Source organism: Mytilus trossulus, chromosome 3, assembly GCF_036588685.1.
Source record: "Mytilus trossulus isolate FHL-02 chromosome 3, PNRI_Mtr1.1.1.hap1, whole genome shotgun sequence".
Lineage (NCBI taxonomy): Eukaryota > Metazoa > Mollusca > Bivalvia > Mytilida > Mytilidae > Mytilus > Mytilus trossulus.
Window position 1 is genome coordinate 47,962,584 of NC_086375.1, and position 12,851 is coordinate 47,975,434.

General features: G+C 33.2%; 1 long non-coding RNA gene across 1 annotated transcript; it reads left to right on the plus strand.

The window, feature by feature from the left end:
• Positions 1-5,390: 5,390 nt before the first annotated feature.
• LOC134711681 (uncharacterized) lies at positions 5,391-9,107 on the plus strand. The gene is made up of 3 exons (XR_010106213.1): positions 5,391-5,548; positions 7,167-7,353; positions 8,861-9,107. It is a non-coding gene; the product is annotated as an uncharacterized LOC134711681 (long non-coding RNA).
• The last annotated feature ends 3,744 nt before the right edge of the window (positions 9,108-12,851 follow it).

Genomic DNA, 12,851 nt, shown 5'->3' on the forward strand with positions numbered 1-12,851 from the left:
AACTTAAGGCAAGTTTTTCCAAATGCAGTCATTCTGGGGATTATGATATTTTTTAATAGAAATTTATTTTTATTTTTATCAATATTAAAGATGATGTGATCCATTTGATTAATAAATATAATTTTATTCCCATGATTTTTAAGGTTGTAAGGAATATAAACATTCGGCCATTTCCGTATTTTACTTGGCTCAAACTCGTCCTCACTTCAAACCCAGAGTTTTGGACGCGCACAAATGTTTTCATTCCTATTCTAGATACAATAAAATTTAGAAAAAAAAATACATTTCAGTGGTAATTCTGTAGTATTTTGACTCTTTTTAAAAAATAATGATAAAAAATTAAACTTTTTTTTTATAATGATTTGAAATCATTTTTTTAGCGATGTTAGAGATTCTGGAGAACAGTCACTCGACATTAAATCTTGCAAAAGAATGGTTGAACTATTCCACGTAACTATCATATAGTCCTACCGCTTAAAATAATAATATCCAGTATCTAAATAAATTCCTAGCTGACGCAGATAAATGAAACCATGCTTTCTCCAAATTTCTTTAAAAAAAATCTAGAATTGATGATCATGCACTGAAATCTCTGCCTTCGAAATTGGCTAAATATCAAATATCAAATGGGATTTTTAAAATTATCGTTTTCCAAATTTCTCCAAACTGGCTCTTTTTCCTGAGATATTCATTTATGTCCTTACTAGTGTGACTCAGTTTCCTAGAATTTTGGTGTAAAGGTTGTTAACTTAGGTTTGTTTTTTGTTAGATTTTGTTGTTGCTTTGTATCCATCTAATAAGTTAAGTCCTGATTTTTAAAGTGTGTTATATATAATGTTTTACGTCGTACTGACAGTGTAACACTACTGTCCTATGTTGTGTGGAGGGTTTGAGGCCAGCAAACTAGTTAACTCCCTGTCACATTCTATATGGAAGTCAGAAGCCTGTAGTTCGGTGTTTTTTTGTTGCTGTATATCAGATTCGTTTTTCGTTCGTGTTTTTTTTTATATAGATTAGTAAACCGTTAGTTTTCAAGTCGCGTTTGATTTGTTTTAAATTTATCCTTTTAGGGCCTTTTTTTAGCTGAATCTGCGGTATGTGTTTTGTTCGTTGTCAAAGGCCGTATGGTGACCAATATATAGTTGTTTATTAACTTGTATGCCATTTTTTTCTATTGCGGAGATATTTCTCATTTGCAATTATACCACATCTTCTCATTTTTATATTGTTGTAAATATTTATAAAAACAGGGATTATACCCCACGAACAAATTTGTTACTCTAAAGGTAAAATGACAAGTTTTGTCTTGAAAACTAGAACAACTCGGAGAGGTTGAATGCAAGTATTGTCTTTTTATTTTGAAAATAAATTTAGACGGAATATCTTCGCTCTATATTCGAGTGGCACATTGCCTGTTAGTAAACAATTTTTACATGCGTATTTGGAATAAAAAAAAGTGCTTCATACTCGAGTGGCACATTGATGTTTTCAAGTTATAGAGCATATTGGTATACATATGGTACAAATAAATGAATCCCCTAGGGTGATTGGGGAACAGAAAATGGTCACCTGGTCTTCTCCCGACCGGCAGTAAAACGCTTGCTGAAGTGGGGCGTCCGTTTGGCTATGCGGGATGTATCAAGTACGCAGTCACGTCCGGTCAGAACAGGGACGTTAAATCCCATGTCTCGTGTAAAGAGAGTGCCACGCTCGTTGCAACAACTCTGGGGGGGGGGGGGGGGGGTCCGTAGGTGGCCTGTCGCAAGGCAAAATTTCTGTCCCTATCCAATATACCCTCATTTTACAGTGGCAGTCCAAATTTCCCCGACCATCATCCCAGATGGCCTCTATTGTGACAAGACCTACCTATTGTATTTATTGTGAACTTGTTCTCGTCCTGAATATGCATGAAATATTGCCACTGGACGTTAAGCAACCAACAATCAAACAATCAAATAAATGATATTTATAAGAAATCGGGGATTTCTAATATTAAAGGGGAGGGACTATGGGGGACCAGCACAGGGTACTGTCCTCGAGCACCTATGATTTTGTTTACAGTCATGCAATTTAAAGACTCTTTAAAGAACTGACTATTATTTCAAAAGCAAATTTAATTTAAACATTGTAGATTTTTGAAGCAATGTGATTGATTTTGTCATATTATATAATGTTTATCAAACTCATGATGCAATCAGATTTTTAACTTTTATTTTTAATAAGAATTAAGATCGATACCGAGTAAAAAAACTGATAAATGTTTTGAAAACGGTTAATTGTATCTCAAATATTGTTAGTCGCGTTTAAATACCAGTATATCAGTGATTATTTGATTCCGTTTTATTATCAGTGACGGTGCCTATTTTAATAGTTATGTCAATCTGTCAATTAGAGGCCCTTATTCTTCGTATTCTAGTACTTTTCAAACTTAAATATTTAATTTCACTTTTAACAAAATAAAAAAATCACTGAAGTGCCAGTGCCAGTAAAATAACCAGTTCTATAAAAAAAAAAATGACTCAGACAACTATAGGAGCTATTGGCCTTAAATGACAATTTTCCCACTAACGCTTGGTGTAAATTCAGATATTGACAAATATAATGCTTACCCGTGTTAAACTGAGCATAGAGTATGGCATGAGAGAATTATTCTTATGCATGTGTTTAAATTTAAAATATGATATCTGTGCTTTAACGAGTGTGCTTATGTAACGATTTTTTTCTTCCTCTGTGATATTTAATCCTGACCATAATTTGTCACAGTAATTTTTTTCTAGATATGATATTTCACAGGTAGATTTTTTCTATAGAGGATTGAAAATCTTATTCTATCTGTGTTAAGCGGATAGTAAATGTACCAGAATATATTTTCCGTTCCATATGTTACAGAACCTTGTAAAAAAAGTAAAAACACAAAAATTCTGAACTCCGAGGAAAATTCAAAAAGGAAAATCAAAAATCAAAAGGCAAAATCAAAAGTCCAAACACATCATCAAACGAATGGATAACAACTGTCATATTCCTGACTTAGTACAGGCATTTTCTAATGTAGCAAATGGTGGATTGAACCTGGTTTTATAGCTAGCTAAACCTCTCACTTGTATGACAGTTGCGTCAAATTCCATTACATTGTCAACGATGTATACGAACAAAACAAACATACTCAAAGAGTAAAATGTCAAAAATAGGGGTACAGCAGTCAAAATTTTGTTATCATCTCAATATCCCTATAAAATCAACAAATGTAACGAAGAAGCACAAAAGGGCATACATCAAATTTAACATACTCAATTTGCTTTTCTTATACGACTTAATTTATCTATGTAAAGTCTACCCGTAAAGGATAGAAGGTTTTCAGTACTGGTGTAAAATTGCGCGTTTGAAATTCGCTCAGGTAGACATAAAAATAATTTTGTCGTTCAAAGTATGACAGCATACATACATGCAGAGTCACGTAAAGTAGACATAACACAAAAAACAGACTTAACATAAAGTAATAATAATAAATAAAATAATTGTGTGGTTCAAAGTATGACGGGATACATAAGAACAGTTTCACGTCAAATGTATATCTTAAAAAACAGACCCAACAGAAAAAGTAGTATAGTTGAATAAAATAGTTTTGTCATTCATAGTATGTAAAGATCCATAAGTAAAAGTAATATTAATAAATGAAATAATTTTGTTATTCAAAGTATGATGTTTTACATAACCACAGAATCACTCCACTTGTATTATTTATGAAGTTGATACTGAATATTTATCAACAAGTTCTGGGTATCTTCCGATGATTTTTTTTTAGAAAAAAGACGAGACGTTCTTTGACATACCCCTGGTTCATCAAGTTTCTGCTCAGACACTGGTGACGTTTTTAAATTTACAAAGTCTGAATAAGAGCTGCAAGCTCTTGAATACCTAATAAGTTGGGAAATGTATATTCCATATGCAGGTGAAGTTGGTATATTACTACTAAGGTGTGGGAAATTGATAATTTCAAAATTAAAATCGTCTCGTTTGTTATAGATTCTGGTACTGAGATGACTGTGTATGTCCAATTCGAGGTATAAGTCTAAAAATGAGGCGGAGGAAGCCGTGTATGTGGTCTCTTTAATTTCTAGTTCTGGTGGGTATATTAATGGAACCCAATCAGAAAAGTTCGGATTGTTAATGGAAAGAACATCATCAATATATCTGAAAGTGAAATTAAATAACCTGGCTTCTTTGATCTTCTTGTTTTTGACAAGTGTCTGAAGGAACTCCGATTCATGTGAAAATAAGAAGAGGTCGGCAAGGAGAGGCGCACAGTTCGTTCCCATAGGAATGCGACAATTTGTTGAAAAATTCTACCTCCAAATTCAACAAATATGTTGTCAATAAGAAACTCCAGCATACTGATCACTTGTTCCTCTGTGTAGTATGTTTTACCCGTTTGTTCCTTATTAACAAAATATGCCTTATGGTATCCCAAAGTGATAAATTTATAGCGTATGCTACCATTTTTGTGACTGAAAAGCATTGTGGGTTATTTTTTTAGACGGTTTTTCAATTTCACATGGGGAATGCTTGTATACAAGGTTAAAAAATCAAAAGTTTTAATAGAACTAACTTCAGAAAAAGACCGAGATTTACAATTATCCAGAAGTTCTTTAGAGTTTTTAAGAATCCACATATGGTTTATACCACTACGTGAGTAAACAGTTTCACAGTATATATGAAGACCCTCTTTAACTGCGGACAGAATTTTTGTCAATCATATGAACAATTCTTTAGTAAAACACGCAGATGAGCCGACAATGTACCGTTGTTTGTACGGAATTTTGTGAAGTTTAGGTATCCAATACAAACAAGGTAAGTCCTCCGATTTGTTGTTCAATGCAATGTTCATAGAAGCCATGAAGGACTTATGATTCGCCAAAATCTCATCCTTGTCAAATGATGTGTTTTTGTATGTGGGATTACCTGAGTGCTCGTTTATTCCTAATTCTTTTATAAGACACTCGTAGTAATACGATTTACATATAAAGACAATATTATTTGAAGCTTTGTCCGCAGAACAACAACTTACTTATCTTGAAGAGATGATATACATTTTACAGCCTCTTTGTCACTGAAAATGGACACAGTTTAATGTGAAATAAAGTCCAATTAATTACAATTTAGTTACTTGATATCAATATATACCTGACCATAATTACAAATTTTCACAAAGGTAGAACAAATTTGCACAATTTATCAATCATAGGGAGGACCCAGATATAATTTGGATTTACACTTATAATTTGAATTAAATACATTATTTATTGTTTGTTGTTTAAATATGAAGTCAATCAAATTTTTTACAGAACTCAAGACTACTATGTTCGTTTGTACATATCAATGTTTTCCAACTCTAAATAAGATTTACTTCCTTTACGTACTGCTCAAATCACTTAGGACGAAAAACAAATGGGACGAACTAACAAAAGAAAATTCTTTTTCGGGCGTTTCCGTTTCTGATCGGAAGTAAACGGAGAGAATGTTCGGCAATGACATCCACAAGGATGTTGCGGTAAGTTAGTCTTTCAAATAATCTCATGTGAACTCACATTTTTAGAGAAGCTTTATTTGAAATCTGTTTCTTTGCACACAGTCAACAATTTAAATGTCAAGTATGCACTTCTACTGCTATTAAAAGGGTCAGAAAAGCCATATTAATTTGTTATGTAAATCTGACAAATCAACATGCTTGGAAATGAGTATACTGCTCAAGAGATGTGATAAGTGATAGGCAAGGTCCAGCGCCATGCGCAAATTGCGCGTTTTTGTCAGAAATTATGCAGAGCTGCTAATGTCAGCGCCACTAGCGTAGGCGGTATACGTTTTACCCTTGTCCATCTGTACAAAGACTAAGTACATCCCAAAGTTGGTTTCTGTTTTCTAGCTTTTAAATATTAGTTTTCCTCAACCAAAGTAGAAACTTATGAAAGTTAACACAACACTTATTACCACAAAACACCCATCATGTTTGAATTTTGGTGGCGTCACCTTTACTGTTCATCACTGTTCATGAGTTTACCCCTTTATAATCATAAAATTAAAAATGACTAAATATTTCGTTTCTGTTGTCTAACTTTAGATTTCCTCAACCAAATGATATGAACATAAACACAATGCTTAATAGCACATAATACAAAATAAACTTGAAATTTGGTTTCAACACTTCTACCTTTTTTGGAGTTATGCCCCTTTATAAACATATAAATTGCTTATTTCTTATGCCCCATTTATGGGCATTATGTTCTCTGGTCTCTGCATTTGTCGTTCCTCCGTCTGTCCCTCTTCAGATTAAAGTGTTTGGTCGTGGTAGTTTTTGATGAAGTTGAAGTAACATCAACTTGAAACTTACTTTTTACTTAGTTTACATGTTCCCTATAATATGATCTTTCTGATTTTAATGACAAATTAGAGTTTATACCCCATTTTCACAGTCCACTGAACTTAGAAAATAATAGTGTGGATGGGGTATAGGTGTACTTGGGATGCATTCTTGTTTTGTTTCTGTTCTCTTTACCTAAGTTTACCATACATTGCCATAACCAGATGTTATGAAACTTAATACATAATGCTTATTACCAAATCTTGAATTTTGGTGTTGTCACTTTTACCAATCTAGAGTTTATATGCCTGTTTCCAAATGGTAAAAGTCTTGATTTTTTTTTTTCCAAATGTTATGAGACAGTAACAGTACACTCATACACAATACTCATTACATGTACCATAAAACTCAGATCAAGTACAAATTTGGCTTGCTTGACTTTTACTGTTCTCCAGTCATGTCCCTTTTATAACTTTATATGATATGCAAGCAGGGGCATCATCTGTGTCCTATTAACACATTCTACATTTCAAAAATAAAATCATTACAATACCCACAATACCCATACATAAGCATGATCAGCTGTATTTTGAAGTGCTAGCCAGCCAGTCAGATATTTTGGTCATCTTTTAAGACCTGCCAGCAATTGTTATGATAAAGAACACAATTAGCATGATAAAGAAGTGCTTATCAATATTTGCATGTTTATTATTTATCAAAAAGATCTTGTCTAGTGTGCATCAATCCATATTCCTTTCTATTCCAATATGACATGCAATGATCAATTAAATTTTAAATATTCTCATTGTAGAGATACACACAGAGTTTGAGACATTATAGCTGGTGGTTTAAAAGAAACTTCGTTTCAATAGCTGTCCCTGGTACTGTTTTCTATTTTATTTACAACGATTTGCAGAGAACTCGTAAATTTAAGGCAAAAAAGAAATTAGAGGCATTACAGACAGGAGATTTAGAAGTACCACAATAAAATGGGCAAAGTGAGTACAATGAATTTCATACTGGGCATGTTAAATATACATGTAGGAAGATGTGGTGTGAGTGCCAATGAGACAACTCTCCATCCAAATAACAATTTATAAAAGTAAACCATTTATAGGTCAATGTACGGCCATCAACACAGAGTCTTGGCTCACACCGAACAACAAGCTATTAAGGGCCCCAAAATTACTAGTGTAAAACCATTCAAAGCGAAAACCAACAGTCTAATCTATATAAGAAAACGAGAAACGCATATAAATTACATATAAACAAACGACAAATACTGTACATCAGATTCCTAGTTTATATTATTAATGCTGCAATTTCATTAAGTTACTTTTTTTTTAGAATAAGTTGATTTTGATTTATATTCAACATAAACAATGACCTCGTATCCAAATGCAAAGTGTTACTGTAATTACATGTACATGTACATTTGTATAAACAATCAGTCTATAAAATATTGTTTGTTTGCCTTCGGAAGTTTCGTACCAACCCAGAGAATAGCTGCCTGCTCAAAATCTTTTATATTATATTAGCCTGATCTGAAAAAGATTTTTTGGGGATAGGCATGAAGATAAAAAAAAACTTCTGACTCTCCAATTTCTCTTTGCCAAAAGAAAATTGAAAATGGTCTCTACCGTTCAGTAGAGTTTCTGTTTACTGTCATTTTGGTTTGATATCAACTTTTATTGTGTCACAATTTCTTAATTTCAAAAATATATCAAAGGATGTTTAGTTATTTTCTTCATTTTACAAATGTCTATCTGCATGAAATGAACATGCTTTTATTATTTGTCCCTGGACCTTACACAATCAACAATAGACAACTTTAGAGTTTGCTGCATTTTCGTCAAAAACTCTGGTTTTAGTGAATGTCATTAGTGCGTTTAGGGGGGTCGTTGTCACTTCCATTCCAATGTTGAGCGAGTGGTTGGAAAACTATAATTCTATATTGTACGAATTTTCGGCAAATTGACAAATCAGCATTGCTGTCATTAGGGAATTTTCATTAAGTACCTATATTTGTACAGAACAACTATAGTTTATTCTGCACAATGATGATCACTAAGACGCTTGATGAATGTCAATAGTGCAGGGATACAGGCGACCCCCTCTATCTGGTAAATTACGTCATAAAGGGGTACGTAATTGACGAGTTTTCTCTGGTGACGGATGAACTTGAAAGTGGTCTATTAAATCAATTTATCTGTCTTTTTCCAGTTGTTGGGAATTGAAGAATAGATTCAGTGCAAACAAATTAAGTTATGTTGGAATTGGATTTGGTGAACAGATGATTAAATACTTTTTGAAATATCCTATTTTTTCTTGCAACATTTTGATATTAACTATAAGGGCTTATTATACAGATTTCTTCTTGCAGCTGCTTATTGTGAAAGGGTTCATCAGAAAATTAATAAGAAGTATGAACCTTAAATTTGTCCTAATCCTTGGTGAGTTACATTTTAATTGTTGAATAATCTTTTATTCTTCTTTTTTTTTCAGATGGAAAAATTTACCATGTTGAATCCTAAATTCTATAGATATTATGCTAGTTTAGCAACAATTATGGTACTATGGAGGTTTGGAAACTGGTATACAGAAAGGGTTGACAATAACATGAATCTTTTCAAAAACAAAAGCAAATTATTTGGAGGACGTACTGTTTATCCAGAAGAACGGTGGTGATGTTTTTTTGTCCAAAGAGTTGTAATTTTTATGTGTTGAAAGAAAAATTAAAAATAAAATGATACTTTTGTAATGTGAAAAAGAAATCTTGTTTCTTGGGCTTGCAAAATGTTTCTTATGGCACGCGTGTGACTGCTATCAACCTTATGCTTCTGTTGGCACAATATTGTTAGTGCATTGAGGGTTATGTTGATTAGACAACTTAAAAGACATCTAAAGACTGACATCTACATATAACAATAATCATAGGAGTTAATAATTTTTATTTCTCTAATTTTTGTGCTATTTTCACATCTCCTGACTGATGTGAGAAGAATATTTCTCCTAACTAGTGAAAAATCTCTTCTCAGGAAATGATTGGTTGAAATTTAATTGTGACGTTAAATTTTCTTGTTTTCTTTTGAAAATTTTTATTTTGATGTCATGAAAAAAGGTGATAATGTCTGATGGAGTCACACAACTTTCCTCCAATCTTCAAAAAGGAAGGAAAAAATCATTAGAGGAACAGATTCCACCTCTGTAACTCGTGTATTACGATATTTCTCTACTCTCTATAGTTAAATTTGAATTATTTATAAAGTTCGGCAAGCCTCGTCTGGAGTGTAGAAATATTATTAAACACTTTTTGCAGTTGTGGAATCTATATATACCAAATTCTAAATAGTTCAATGTCTTGACAACAACTTTTAGTGTATTTAACATACTGAGAAACATCCACTATCAACATCAAAGATCTAAATGAACCTAGATATAAACAACAATGTTCATCTTTCATGACTTGGGACTATGGCATAACCTTTTGATAAAGCTGAACTAGTAAAGTCTACTTTTCTGAGTTCTCCACCCCTCCTCTTTTTAGCTGACCTGGCCAAAAGCCATATAATGATGACCTTTTACTGGTTTTTGTCGAGCCTTCGACTTTAGTCGAAAAAGCGAGACTAAGCGATCCTACTTTCCGTCGGCAGCGTCAACAAATATTCACTCTGTGGTTGAAGTTTTTGAAATTTTAATAACTTTCTTGAACTATACTGGATTTCTACCAAACTTTGACAGAAGCTTGTTTATGATCATAAGATAGTATCCAGAAGTAAATTTTGTAAAAATAAAATTCCATTTTTTCCGTATTTTACTATAAATGGACTTAGTTTTTTCTGCGGGGAAACAAAACATTCACTCTGTGGTTCAAGTTTTTAGAATTTTAATAACTTTCTCCAACTATCCTGGGTTTGTACCAAACTTGGACATAAGCTTGTTTATGATCATAAGATAGTATCCAGAAGTAAATTTTGTAAATAATTAAATCCATTTTTTCCATATTTTACTTTTAAATGGACTTAGTTTTTCTGCGGGGAACCATTACATTCACTCTGTGGTTAAAGTTTTTAAAATTTTAATAACTTTCTTAAACTATCCTGGGTTTGTACCAAACTTGGACAGAAGCTTATTTATGATCATAAGATTGTATCCAGCAGTAAAGTTTGTAAAAAGATTACTCCGTTTTTTCTGTAATTTAGTTTTAAATGGACTTAGATTTTCTTACAATCATAAAATAGTAACAAGAGGAATATCTTTATTGATTTTTTTCCTCATTGTTGTTGAGCCTGAGATTTACAGCAAAAATAGGCGAGACACTGGGTTCCGCGGAACCCTTACAAATTGTTTTGGTATGTATTTTGGGGAAAGAAAGTGTGAAAATAAAAACAGAAAGAAGGTTAGATCAACAATAAAAGATGCAGAAAATTGGGTTCTTAGTAATGAATTATATTCAAGGTTTAAACATTGTAAAGTGGGATTGTGTCTCTAGGTTATTACTTCAGTGGAATAACACAAATAAAAATCAATCATGGAAAAGCAGAGAAAGAAGTCACTAATTAAATTAAAGAAGACAAAACTACAATTGAAAGACTGATGGTACATGTAGTTCCTGGGAGGGGAATTTGACTTACAGTAGTTCACCATGTACCTAAGTCATCGAACTGTGTGCTATGATTGACTACCTGTCATAGTCTAGATGACCTATAATTTATAGTTCACAGTCAGAGTTCTATGCTACTTGGACTACATCTATCCAAATAGTCAACAACCTCTAATTGCAAAGATGCATCATTGGTAATAGAGAGTTGCACATCAAATGTAGTTTATATATATTTTCCATCTATTATGCCTTAGTGATTTATATTAAATCGTAATCAGGTGTTGAAATTTATATCAATGTGTGCAAAGATGCACATTGGCGGACCCAGGGGAGGGGTTCTAGGGATTGGAACCCCCCTTTTTTTCGGCCGATTAATGCATTTGAATGGGGACATATAGTTGGAACCCTCCCTTTGTCCTGGGTTGGGAACACCCCCTCCCCCTTTTAAAATGGGTCGATCCGCCCCTAATACATCTAGGGGAATTGACAACTTTCTTCAAAAGATTACCATTCGAGACATCATCATTGACCCTCATTGATGATATCAAAAGTAAGGATGCATACTTTAATAGTGACTTGCATTGTTGATATATCCCACTTGCATCCAGTTACTCAAGGTACAGGGTTTTTGCACTGATCAACATTGATTTGTATTTTACTCTGAACAGCAGATGTTAAATGGCTTTCATTTAAATAATTCATAAAAATATTATAATTGTGTCTTTTTTTTAATAAAGTCTGGCTCAAACTTTTAAACCTTGACTCAAGTTTCACAAAGGAGAACTTCGGAGTTATGTAATATTCGCCACTGGATGTTAAGCAAACGTCAAAGTTAATCCAAGTTCAGCTCTGAAAAAAAGTGAACCAAATTCATGATCACTAGATATAAGAATTCATCCAAAACAGTATACCATAAGAAATTAAACTCATTGTGATACAAATTTTAGGCTTTATTGACCTGAGCACTCGTGCTTAAGCTTTACAGCAGATGTCAGTATCAAGGTATCAATGTTCTGGATACTTGGATATTTCGCTAAATAAAAATATGCTAGGGGAGCCTTCTACTAAAGTAAGTCGCGTATGCTTACATTGTAGACTTCATTTAGGTGTACATGTAACAGATAATCTGTTTTCAAATGCATTACTTATTTGAAGGATAAGACAGCTTCTTTGAAGTTCATCTGACCTACATTTTACTGGTTATGTCAAGTTTCAGTATTCTTTTCAGATGTATTTTCAGCTAAGTTAACAAGACATGGTGTAATTATGATTATGGACGACTGCATTTGGTACATATGACGATCATTCAACGGTTATTTTAATGGTAATGTGATCAAGTGTAACCGTCTGTTGTCAAGTTCGTATCTCAGACACAAAAAAGATTGGTCAACTCTATATGTGGTATTATTGTCGAGCCTGCAACTTTTGTCGCAGAAAGCTCGACATAGGGATAGTGATCAGGCCGCTATGGCGGCGGCGTTTGCTTACTTAAAAGCTTTATATTTTAGAAGGTGGAAGACCTGGATGCTTCATATTTTGTATATAGATGCCTCATGTTACGAAGTTTCCGTCAGTCACATGTCCAATGTCCTTGACCTCAATTTCATGGTTAAGTGACTTAAAAAAAAAGTTAAGATGTTTTGTAATGTTAAATTCTCTTATTATAAGTAATAGGGAAACTATATTTGGTATGTGCGTACCTTGCAAGGTCCTCATGCCTGTCAGACAGTTTTCACTCGACCTAGACTTCATTTCATGGGTCGATGAACAAGTCCATATCTCAGATACTATAAGCATTAGGTCTAGTATATTCGGTGTATGGGAGGACTGTAAGATGTACAGATCCAACTAGCAGGTGTCATCTGACGATCTCATTGGTTATAGTTAAGTTTT